Here is a 12,552-nt window from a genome sequence, read left to right as displayed (position 1 = left end):
CAGGACTCATGCCCACAAAAACACACCACACTCGAGGAATACATTATCTTTCTCCTACTGTAGAAATATCACATAGTTTTTCACCTGGGACATAGGTCCTTCCCCCCACTCACAAGCACCAGTCCTCCCAGGCCTCTGGAATTAGGGTAGCTCTCCAGACTGAAGACAACAACAATGCCCACCTACATTACCATCTAAACATTTTCCTCAGCAAGAAACTGTTTCCAGGATACATACCTTTGTCCTGTGCTCCTACGGCCACCTGAATATTAGGAAAAAAAAACACCATCAGGATGAGATTATGATATACAGTATTTTCACAACTCTTCAGTTCTCTTGGTGACTTTAGATACAAGATGGGACACAATGGTTGAGCCAAAGGTCCCCAAAAACAAATGAATAGGATGCCTGTCAGATGTTGTTTTTCTTGGGGATGTTTCTCTCAAGACCACTGAGGATGCCTACTACAAAATTCTTCACCCAAGCAGGACACATTGCTGGTGATGAAAAATATCCTAGGACACTGTTACCAGGTTTGGCACTGCCAGTGGTGAATGTCCCCCTGACCAAGGTGACAGTTGGCAAGGGGCAACCACTCACCACTCTCCCCATCAGGGATAGTAACAATATCATCGAAAATGTACATTGTCATATTTACCACAGAAGTTGATTGGAAACACTCTAACGTAGCACTTGGGTTTCTCAGGGAAAGACTGGCAAGCTCACCTCAGCAGCAACCTCGTACCTCTTTGCATGATTGGCGCACAGTGTTTCCTCCTTTGGGACACCTAGACGGACACAGAATATACCTCAGTATATTGTTGGTGCTGCTCAAGAATAACTCAGGGACTGTTCCTCATATGAACATTGGCCAGAGCATACAGAGGCTTTGGTTACCTGCATGGACTGAATGTTACTGCTGAGCCACGCTCAAGTGTATTTCTTGAAGTGTGCAGTATGAGTAGTTTTTTGAGAGTGTAGACATTCGTCATGTGCAGTGTCAGTGGTACGTGTCTCCTGGGAAAACACACATCTCTCCTCTCTCTCTCACCTGTCTCTCTTATGAGTGTGTCTCATTCTCTTTGTGTGTTTCCCTGTCCCTCAGTTTTTGCCTGTCTCAAACACACACACACACACACACACAACAGCACTGTGAATACATTGTCTTCTCTCACTGTAAACATAGACACAGGTTTTCCCCTCGGAAATCTGTCCATTCTCCACACCCTCAAGCCTCTGTCCTGCAAGGAACCTGGGTTCAGGGTAGCTTCCACACTGATTCCAGCAGGAATACCCGATCTTCCTGACCATATTGATTATTTCATCAGTTGGTTAAGTGTCCCTCTCTTGATTTCGACCCAGGTCATGATCTCAAGGTGTCTGGGATCAAATCCCTGACTGGGATTCCACCCCGCTCCCTCAATCAATCAATCAATGACCGTTTAAAAGTTGCCCAACAGAGTATGTAAACTGATGCAGTCAATATGAAAAAAAATATGGAAGTGCTTCAAGACATTTAAAAAAGAAGTACCATTTGATCCAGCAATCCCACTTTGGGCTAACACATCCAAAAGTATTGAAATCTGGTCTTCTGAATGATACCTACACTCCCGTGTTCTGCATTCACAAAAGCTAATATAGCGAAATAACTGAAGGTCCATTGATGAACAAATGCACAAAGACAATGTGGTGTGTCCATACAATGGGTGACTATTCAGCCTTAAAAAGCAAGGAAATCCTGTCAGTTGTGACAACATGGATGGCCCTGGAGGACTTGCTGTTAAGCGAAATAAGCCAGACACAGAAAGACAAATACTGCAGGATGACACTTAGATGTGGAACCTAAAATAGTCAAATGCATAGGAACAGAGAATAGAATAGGGGCTGGAGGGAGGGGAAAGGGAGGAAATGTTGGTGTTCGGGGCACCAAGTTTCATTTATACAAGTCAGTTCTGGAAACCTACCTTGCCACATAGGGCCTGTGATGAACTGCTTGAAAATCAGTAAGAGTGAGTTTGTAGGTTGAGTACCCTTACCACGAAAGAAAAAGAAGAAAAGCTCCAACAGACACTGTGTGGGCAAATACCTTTATCTGGGTGAGACAGTATAGAAATCAGAACAATCCAGTCATTGAGAGCATGGGGTTGGTGCCTGTTGGGCTGTGCGTAAGTTCCCTGTACTGCACAATGAAAACTTTCTTAGGGGCTGCTTATTAGTGCTATGGTATGAAGTTGAAAGTGATTAAATGCAGGAAAAGTCTTTGGAAAAAAATGACCGATGGTTCAGAAGCAGTGTGTTTAAGTGTTCAGTCACTAAATGTCTGGAACATTAACCTAAACACTTGGTAGTGGTTGAATCTAGAGTGGGGACTTGGATGGCTACAGGACAAAGGAGGATGGAAGCTTCCTTTTCATCCTGTTCATGGCTAGGATGCTTTACAGCTCATGGGGAAGTCCTGTTACCACCTCCTGGGATCCCCATATCAACCCCGTGGGGCAGAGAGGGCAGGGCCTGTGACCCATATTTTCTGTGAGAGATTAAGTGACTCACCAAGATTCACTATTCTGAAGAGTGGGAGGTCCAGGATAGGAATGTAGATGTTGCCCGGGGACAGAGATCCCTGAAAATCTGGGACCTTCCCAGGGCACCTGAGATCATGCCTTGAACCCCTGAGCCAGGGGCTCCCCCAGTCTCTTTATCAAATCTTCCTCCCCAAGGTCTCTGTGGAAGACAGTTGATGCCCTGGAGGAGGTGCCTAAGCTAGGAGAAAAGTGCAAATCCTAACTCAGCCTCCCACCTCTAGCTTTCAACCCCTGACCCAAGGCACAATGCAGTTACCACCAAGTGAAGCCTTTATGAAGGAGCAGGGGAAGCCCAACAGTGGCCATCCTCACCCGGCGTCCACACTACCAGGGCTCTCACAAGGAGCCTTCCCCAATTGCCACTTGGCCACCTTCAGTGGCCAGTGGTCTGCTCAGCTCCCAAGCTGACTCCGAAGCCACGACATTCCAAACCAACTGTCACATGACGGCTCTGCCCAGAATTAGCTTCCCTTCAGTTGACTAAGCCTGGCTGAGCAGCTACTGTGAATTAACTGCGAAATTGGCCCATCGGACTGGTGCTTTGATGGTTTATTGAGTGTAGGCTGGGACACTTAACGTGGCACTGACTATTGGTCTGTGGAACCATCTGAGCAGCCAGGACTAAGGCCTGGCTGGTGGAGGGCAGGGGCTGTACTGGCTCTGAGTGGGCCTCTTCCCAGTTCCTCCTCCTTCCCCAAAATCTGATCTGTACGGACTCCTCATCCTTCTTGAGACCCTGCAGTGGCAGGGGCCCATGTCCCATCTCCTTTTAGATGGACCCCTCCAAACCCACGGCCTGGAGAAGGCTCCTCCCCCTCCACCGCCATGACTCTCCCTAAGGATCACCCGGACCTGCATTGATCTTTCATCTGCTGTTTACTGTTTTGCAGGTGATTATAACCAACCCTTTACTGAGAGACTAGATTCAAATCTAGGCACAGCAGTCTGTGTTGTTTAATCATAAATCCTTTGTTATGAAGCTCATCAAAGATTAACAAATTGTACATAAGGAAAGCCCACCATTGAAAACCAAACAGTATTATTAATTATGTGCTATTTTTCTTCTAGTCTTGCCTTGCGATGCTACCCGGATATGTATTCATTAAGCATGTCAGCTATTGGCTTTCATTTACTAGCAAGCAATAGGATAGTTCATTAAGGAGCAAAGGCCCCACTGGAGCATGGATGAGAGTGTCAAAACAAGGAGGATGGACACCGGGCTAGTAATCAAATGTTTGAGTTCTTATTGGTCACGGCCCCTACAGTGTGTAGTTCTTGGGAATCAAGCTGTTTTTAGGGCTCATGCTGATAATGTTACCGAATATACTACATTATGTCCCTGGATCTTTTTTCCTGAATGAGTCTTCACACACCACATGCAACGGGGCCTGAACTCATCACCCAGGGAGCAAGAGATGCATGCTCCAGCAGCTGAGTAAGGCACCAGCCTGTCGTGTTCCCGATTCTTATCAGATTTGTGCCGTGTCCTGAAGAATGACCACACCATGAAACTGACTGAGCAGGCGCTGACCAGCTCTCTAACTCAGCTGTACACGGGAGCAGCGATGAGGGTGGTGGACTGAGCAGGCGCTGACCAGCTCTCTAACTCAGCTGTACACGGGAGCAGCGATGAGGGTGGTGAATTGGTACTTTGAGGCTTCATTTTCGTTGTCTCATGGGTAGGCTCACAGAACTTCAGCATTACTAGGGCTCACTCATATTGACAATGCCATCCAACACCTCTAAAGGATCTCCTCAGTCCTTACTGGACTCAGGCCAAGTGCTGAGAAGTAGCTCAGCACTGGCAGAATTTGACCAGGTTTTCCTAACTTGTGCCTCCAAACTTTCAGAATCTTTGAACTGACCAGAACCATGTAAGATTTCTAGATCCTTTTCATATTAATGACTACGGCAAGTTCTATAATAATCTGGCTTGAGAGTTTCCCTGGGCTGTGGGACCACAGAGACTACCTCATAATAGTAGATAGCATGTGGGATTTTCCTTGGTCCAGGTGATTCCTGACATACACACACATGCTGGAATTGCTTTGCACAGCCAGTGATCCCATGGCTAAGTAGAAGTGCAGTTCAGTAGTTAAACATGAGCATTGGGACTACAGGCCTGGGTTCACATCCTGACTCTTAGGAGTTCATGCTCCTGGACACAAGAATCTCTGTGCCTCAGTTTCTCCTTCTGAGAAGTAGGGAGAGTAACAAACCATCACATATGTTTGTGATGGCATTGAATGAATTATTGCATGTAAAGTGTGTGGTGTATGACAAGTGGTCAGAAAGATTCATTAGAGGGTATAGATATTAAATGAGACCTTACAATTTTGCAAGTTCCAGAGGTGGATTCAAACCTGGGACTCTGAGCTCCCAGACCATTGTTCTATGACACACAGCTGCTTTGCTTTGCCTAAAAACTATCATTTTACCTCAACATAATTTAGTTTTGACAGAATCAGAGGCATAAAAAAAAGGAACACAAAAGAAAAGAAAAAAGAAAAAAAAAGCTGTTGATGATCCCTGGATCCCACTCTCTGTGGCCCTTGACCAGAAATATTCATGATTGTTCTCCAGAGTGATCCAATGTATACAGTGTAATTCTGGATAACACCCAAAGGATAAAAGTAAATGTGTGTTTGGGGGCCACAAATTGTTGAAACTCTCATATTGTTAGGGTCTCTTTGGACAACTCTTTATGTGAATGAAGGAACACATCTCCCCAAATACTGAACCCAATACCCCTTTTTGGTATAAAAAGTATAGGGAAAGCATGTTAAAAACAATGATGGATACCTTCCATATCAACCATTCTGGATTCACTCTACATTTCTGTAATGAATAATTTGAATACATACTTTTGGAGTTTTAAAAGATCCTACATTACAATAGACATTGCCGTATGTTTTCTCCTAGGAATACCTAGTGGTGACAAGAAAGGGGTGCAGGATATAGTCCATTTTTCTCAATGGAGAAAAAATATCAAGGGAGCTATCTTGATAGAATAACCGAAAATCAAGAGAAAAAACTATAAAACACATTCATAACTCCGTACGACCAGATAGAGGAGATTTTAAACCATGGAAAAATATTTTCAGCAACAGCTAACTGTCCAGTTAGTAGCAGACAGTGTTAAGAAGATCTTTATGAACATACCACCGCAGCAACAAATCAGATTGCCCATCTTCGAAGACACTAGGTACAGATCTGAGAACTCACTCGCTATCAGATTTGAACTGCTCAGTGCAGAGACTGGCAGTTGGAAAAAATGGGCATCTTACATCATTTCATTGCCATGGCAACAGAGCTTTCATGGGGAATGCAGGTGCACACCGTCCAAATTCTGCTGTGTGGACAGGTGCATCTCTACAGAGACAGGGGCACCATTGGAGATTAAGTGCTTGTGTTTCAAAAGCTGAATCCTGGTCTCACACATTGTCATTCTCTGTTTTGAAAATAAATTACATGAAGGGAAATGACCTGACCCCTCGAACACCAATTATAATCACTAGTCAAAATTTCAGGGTGAAGAGGGAAAAAGAGAATATTTTGAGAATAGAGAGAGGTCCCATTTTTTTATTTAAAACACAATCCATACCCATTTCTACCAACCTCAGTCCAAGGACACCTCTAGAACGAAGTTTAAACTTTGTCCCAGATGAAATATTAGAAGTAATCATTATATCTTAAAGTAGTTTAGTCAGGTTATAGACCCATTATTTATAAACACAATTTGATGTAGAGTAATTACATAGAAGGCATATTTATTTTCTTAGCAAAGGTGTGGGACAAGGAGTTTACCTTTAGCTCTTCACTGAAACACACATGCCTGTGTTTTTTATAAAAAACTAACAGCTACATTAATTACATGTTTTTTCTCTACCAAATTAGTCTAGAAGTTTAGAATCCGGGATGGTACATATAGAAAAAGTCATAAAATGAAAAATAGTAATTAAAATAATATTTACATTAAGAAAATATAATAAAAAGAAAAATTTCAACTAAAACTAAGGTAAAATTTTCTTGTGTCAATATGGGAAAGGTGAACAGAAATGTTATCATGTTCTTTTTGAATGGTAGAATCAGACTTCTATTAATCTTATATGTCCTAAATCTTAAGATTTTCTACTCTGCCATTGTATGTATGTTTTAATCAGAAAAACAATAGGAAAGGTATTAAATTAATATAAATGTTATAAAGGTATAAAATTAAGTAATAAAGATATGTATTTACATTGCAAAAAGAGAAAAAAAAATGTCCAGGGCTTTGAGCTGAGATGCAAGGAGGACCCAGACTTAGCAGGATCCCCCGTTCTGTCTGCATGTACTACCTGGCCTAGACATGAACCCAGGACAAGGGTGACTTTCAGGATTCCAACAGGGCACAATTCTCCACCTTCTAGGTCACTGTTCTCTGATAAAAATTATGCAAAGCACATACATAGTTTTGGCTTTGCCAGTAAACACACTGGAAAAAGGAAAATCAAAAACAGTGAAGCTAATGTGAGTAATATATTTTTGATCCGATACATCCAAAATGTTAAGATTTCCACTGTGACACATGAAACGTGACCACATTTCAAGGGCTCGAGAGCCGCTCAGAGCTGGTTGCTACCATAGAGGAGAGTGGAGATAGAGATCGTTCACAGCACAGCAATAGAGTGGACGGTACGTTCAGGATCTCCTAGGCTATACTTTAGGAACATAATGAAATAATCCACTTTGTCAGACTGAGTCCTGAGAATCACATCTCCGCCTGGAATCTCCAGACCCAGAGTCAGTGTGTGACAAAACCACATCCGTGTTGCCAAGCATGGATTGGATGGTAGGCACTCAGTAATGGTTTAATCATCTAAATTCTCCATCTTGCTATCTCCTTGGCCATCTCCTTTAAAATGTGAGAAACCAATTAATTTAATGACCGTATAGGAATCCTTTAAACTAACTAAAAGAATTCAGCGCTCCCCTCACCTCCCCTTGAATCCTGGCCTCCAGACTTACATTGGAGTTTCCCTCTCTCACTCACTGTATTCACACCCTCTCAATGCCCCATTAGTCCAATATTACTGTTACTTAATTCAGGTACATACTAGATTATTGTACCTGGAGAGGGTACCTTCCCAGTTCTCTGGGACACATGATATTGGCTTCTGGTGGTCCCCGATCAGGGAGAAATTGGGCCCCCAGGGGACATCTGGCAAATTCTGGATACATTTAAGATTGTCAACAGTGGGGAAGGCACCACTAGCATTTGGCAGGCTGAGGCCAGGGATGCAGCTAAACATTTTGTAAGGCATCCTGCAGCTCCTCACAAGACTTACCTTGCGCAAAATGTCAACAGAGCCCAGTTTAAGAAACCCTGTCTTAAGCCATGTCTATTAAGTCTCTCTAAGAAAAAGGAGGATTCCTCCCAATCTCTTTGAACCCAATGTTAAAGGGTCGATATCTATCTATAAGGAATTAGGCACAGACCCCACTGGTGTGAATGCAATAAATATATTCTCATAGATTTTGTAAAAAGTAATGAGGGCTCGCCTGGCTGGCTCGATCCATGGAGTGTGTGACTCTTGATCTGGGAGTCGTGAAGTTGAGCCCCAAATGGGTGCAGAGATTACTTAAAAGGAAAATTAAAAAAAAATTTTAAGGTTTATTTATTTTTGGGAGACAGAGAGACAGAGTAGGGGAGGGGCAGAGAGAGAGAGAGAGGGAGACACAAAATCCAAAGCAGGCTCCAGGCTCTGAGCCAGTCAGCACAGAGCCCAACACAAACAGCTCAAACTCACGAGGCGCGGGATCATGAGCTGGGCCGAAATCGGATGCTCAACTGACTGAGCCACCCAGGCGCCCCAAACATAAAAATTTTTTAATTTTTACTTGTTTTTGAGAGGCAGACAGACAAGTGTGAGTGGGGGAGGGGCAGAGAGAGAGGGAGAACACAGAATCCTAAGCAGGCTCCAGGCTCTGAGCTGTCAGCACAGAGCTGATGTGGGGCTTGAACGTGTAAAACAACAAATCATGACCTGAGCCAAAGTCGGATGCTTAACTGACTGAGCTACCCAGGGGCCCTGTTAAAACCTAAAATGTTTTAATGAAATGTAGCAATCATTGTTTCGAGAAGTGTACTCTAAAAGCTCACTCCGTGGATACCATCATTTCTCCCCAGATATTTCTGTGATTGCAAATATGTATTTTCAAGGATTTGTGAAGAAACTGGAGTGTGTGCAAAAATCACAAGAAATTGGACAATGTTTCTGTTTTGAAACTTCTGCTACCGACTGTAACAGAAATGAGACTACTAATGTTACAATAAATCCTATGCTGCATCTTCTATCTAAACCAACATTCACATCAAAACTATTATTGATTAGCCATCTCACAGCATTTCCACCCCTTGGTAATCCTAGTAAAGTGTATGAGGTTTAAATCTGTTGGTGGCTGACAAAGGTGTGAACTCAGAGCATTTATAGTCCATTTAGAACAATGTCTCTCAAAGTCAAAAACAACCACCGCTTCTCAATATTGGCATTGTATGAGTTTCATGTTTGCTTTCCTTTGTTCAGCTCAAGTTTGGAAATGTGTGAAAATGTACAAAAAGCACGAGAATTGAGAAGCACTTGACTTCTGAGGTAGGAAATTAGAAATAATTCTTAATCTTAATATTTCCCCTTCTTGATGTCGTGCCACAATTCAGGTAAGTTTCCTTTGATTTATTCTTTATATAGTGTGCAATCAAGTTTTCTCCTTTCCATTATGTTCTGTTGTTTGTATTACTCCTAGATAACCAGGAAAGTGTAGGGAGACATATATTGTCAGGAGACAATATATGGGAAATCTGATGGATTTCAAAGTATTAAGTGATAGATCAATCCAAGAGTCATTATTTGTTGTCTACTTTTCTCCTTGTATTTGATATCCAAAATCAAGACCACAGGCCCAGCTCTCTTCTAAATTTGTGTCATTAAAGAAAATTTAAGACCACACCCTCTATCAGAAGCCCCCACAAGTTGTCCTGGGAGTGCAAAGTACAAACATCATTTGTCTTGGGACAAAAGGAAAGGTTTCTACAGGTAGGAACAATTGAGGGGACATTGGGTGTAGCGGAGTTTGGCCACACAGTAAGGATGGATCAAATTCCCCGGAAAATGGGAAGGCTGAACATGTACCTACGAATTGAAACAGCTGCAGTTTTTAATCGTCCTGCGAAGAAGCATGGGGTGAGGCTACCCCTGGTTATCAGGAGACAGAAATGTTTACTGAACGGAGCAACTGCAGGATCAGGTGGGTGTTTGCCTTCCGGTGGGCATTTCAGAAGGTAAGGGTGGATGCCTTAAGCCTGCATGAGGCCAGGGAACAGGGAAGTGCTGCCATCGTCTTTGACATAGCTCCACCTAGCGGCCAGCCGTGTTTACTACCACTCGGTTCACCCAACCTTCTTCGGGTGTCTGCCAAAGTCACTCAAGAACTACAATCCCTCCGTTTTCTAGAGTTGAAGAATAAAGACCCAAATTAGTGAGACACAACAAAAACTCCTCAAATTTCATCAACAGATCACTAATAAAGATATTTAAAATGCGTGTAATTTACCAAATGTTGTTATGACCTTCCCATATTTTGAAGCTCAAATCTGTTTAAAATATGCTTCGTGGGCTTTGATACACCGATAATCTTATATGTTACTGTGCAGGAAAACGTGATGGCAGTAAGAGATTTCTACTTTCTAGTCACTGAGTGGCAAAAAAATCAAAGTGAAGAATTTATCTCCTAGGATTGGAACCAAGCACAGCCAATTTCCATCCCCTCCTCAGCTTTGTACCCCACGGTTCCTCAAAACTAGGTTCTGGGCCCACATGTTTCAAATCGCTGAGCTAACGTGAGTGAGAATTCATATCCTATAGAAGCTAAGTGTATTAAGTAGTAAACCAGAAGGTTTTAATTTTAAACAGTGAGTCAAATTGAAATGGGAATTTTATGACACATTATGTGCTTGACAGATGAAGCATATTTGTGTAAGCAACATAACTATGGAGTATTGTATAGAGAGAGTAATATTAATGAAATTAAATGTTCATGTCTGGTTTTGTCCACAAGACAAGGAAAACATGATATTTATTGACCACAGATAATTCTTCACATTTATCAATCCTCACATTCAAAATTTCTGAAACTGCTGTCTCTTTTGAAAGTTCGGTTCCATGTGGAATAAAAACACATGTGGCACCATTCCTGTCATCAGGAAATCTCAGTCCTCCCAGAATTAAATTAAAACATAATCGGATGATGAAATAGGTGAGTCCTGGTATGGTAGGGTGGCAAGAGGACCCTTTAACATAAGGAGCCCCTTCTGAATCAATCTCATTTCAGAACTGAGCCCCCTTTGAAAGGAGTTGGAAACCAGAGAAAAATCTCCTAGAGGAGGAGTCCACTCTATTGCAACCTCCTTTTTGCTGGTCAGTGTTCTACAAAAGGCACATGTGAGACAGCAAAGTGCAGGGGACGAATCCTATGAATACAGCAAGTGTTATTGAGGCCACCTCCATCACAAACACAGTGTGTGCCCCTAGGGACACTGTATACGCCTGGGCTCTCTGTTCTAGGAGCTGTGGGTGGGAGATTTTCAGTACCCAGGCTTGAGAGATGACATATTCTTTCTTTTCCCTGAACAGATCATGACTTGGACTGTTGTACGAGATGTTGAATTGAGTTTCTCCCATTGATTGGTTCAACCTCTCAGCTGCTGCTGTGGGTCTGAGCCACGGCCAGGTTGGAGTGGTTCTGCGAGTTGGGAGGATCTCTCAGCCTAGACTGGCAATCGCAGGCAGAAATAGAATGGGACCCACCCATGTCAACTACAGATTGTCTAGTAGCTCTATGGTAAAAAGAAACAAGTCAAAAATCAAATCATTGTAATGGGCAAAATGGTACCACTTCAACGTGTATTTGATTTCAAAAATACATTGTTTTTAAAACCTCAACAAGAAAGTTTCTTCTTCTTCTTCTTTTTCTTATTTTGTCCTCAGAATCAGTGTGCATGTCACACTCAGAGCACGGCTCAATTCAGAGGAGCTGAATTCCAGGGGCTCGATTTCCACAGGTGGTTGGTGGCTACAATATTGGACACCCCAGGTCTGGTCTATTTTACCAGCTCAGGTCAAAGCTGAATGACCAACTGAGACTTTAATTCTACCTGGCATCTCAAATATGAGAAGATATCAGAAGAGCAGCACCAAGAGTCACTTATGTTTATAATTGTAGTGCGTGGCATTTCCTAGTAGAGGGAGGACACGTAGTAGGTATGTGACATGTCTATGCAAGCAAAGAGGAAAAAACCCCACGCAGTCCTGTTCCTTTAGGTCCTTAGGAAACTCTACTATCATGCTCATTTTTCCACAGAGTGGGTATGGCTGAACATTTTAAAGAAGGAAGGAGATGTCTCATCTGCCTCAGTTATCTTGAAAAACCCATGTTCCTGGCACAAAAACAGACACATAGACCAATGGAATAGAATAGAAACCCCAGAACTAGACCCACAAAAGTATGGCCAACTCATCTTTGACAAAGCAGGAAAGAACATCCAATGGAAAAAAGACAGTCTCTTTAACAAATGGTGCTGGGAGAACTGGACAGCAACATGCAGAAGGTGAAACTAGACGACTTTCTCACAAAATTCACAAAAATAAACTCAAAATGGATAAAGGACCTGAATGTGAGACAGGAAACCATCAAAAGCCTAGAGGAGAAAGCAGGAAAAGACCTCTCTGACCTCAGCCGTAGCAATCTCTTACTCGACACATCCCCAAAGGCAAGGTAATTAAAAGCAAAAATGAATTACTGGAACCTTAGGAAGATAAAAAGCTTCTGCACTGCAAAGGAAACAACCAACAAAACTAAAAGGCAACCAACGGAATGGGAAAAGATATTTGCAAATGACATATCGGACAAAGGGCTAGTATCCAAAATCTATAAG

General features: G+C 42.6%; 1 long non-coding RNA gene across 1 annotated transcript; it reads left to right on the top strand.

The window, feature by feature from the left end:
- Positions 1 to 8,563: 8,563 nt before the first annotated feature.
- LOC123383188 lies at positions 8,564 to 11,560 on the top strand. The gene is made up of 2 exons (XR_006592667.1): positions 8,564 to 11,035; positions 11,252 to 11,560. It is a non-coding gene; the product is annotated as an uncharacterized LOC123383188 (long non-coding RNA).
- Positions 11,561 to 12,552: the final 992 nt, after the last annotated feature.

The sequence above is a fragment of the Felis catus genome, chromosome F2, assembly GCF_018350175.1.
Source record: "Felis catus isolate Fca126 chromosome F2, F.catus_Fca126_mat1.0, whole genome shotgun sequence".
In the NCBI taxonomy this organism is placed as follows: Eukaryota; Metazoa; Chordata; class Mammalia; order Carnivora; family Felidae; genus Felis; species Felis catus.
The sequence above is the reverse complement of the archived record's forward strand: the minus strand, read 5'-3'. Positions and strand labels throughout refer to the sequence as shown.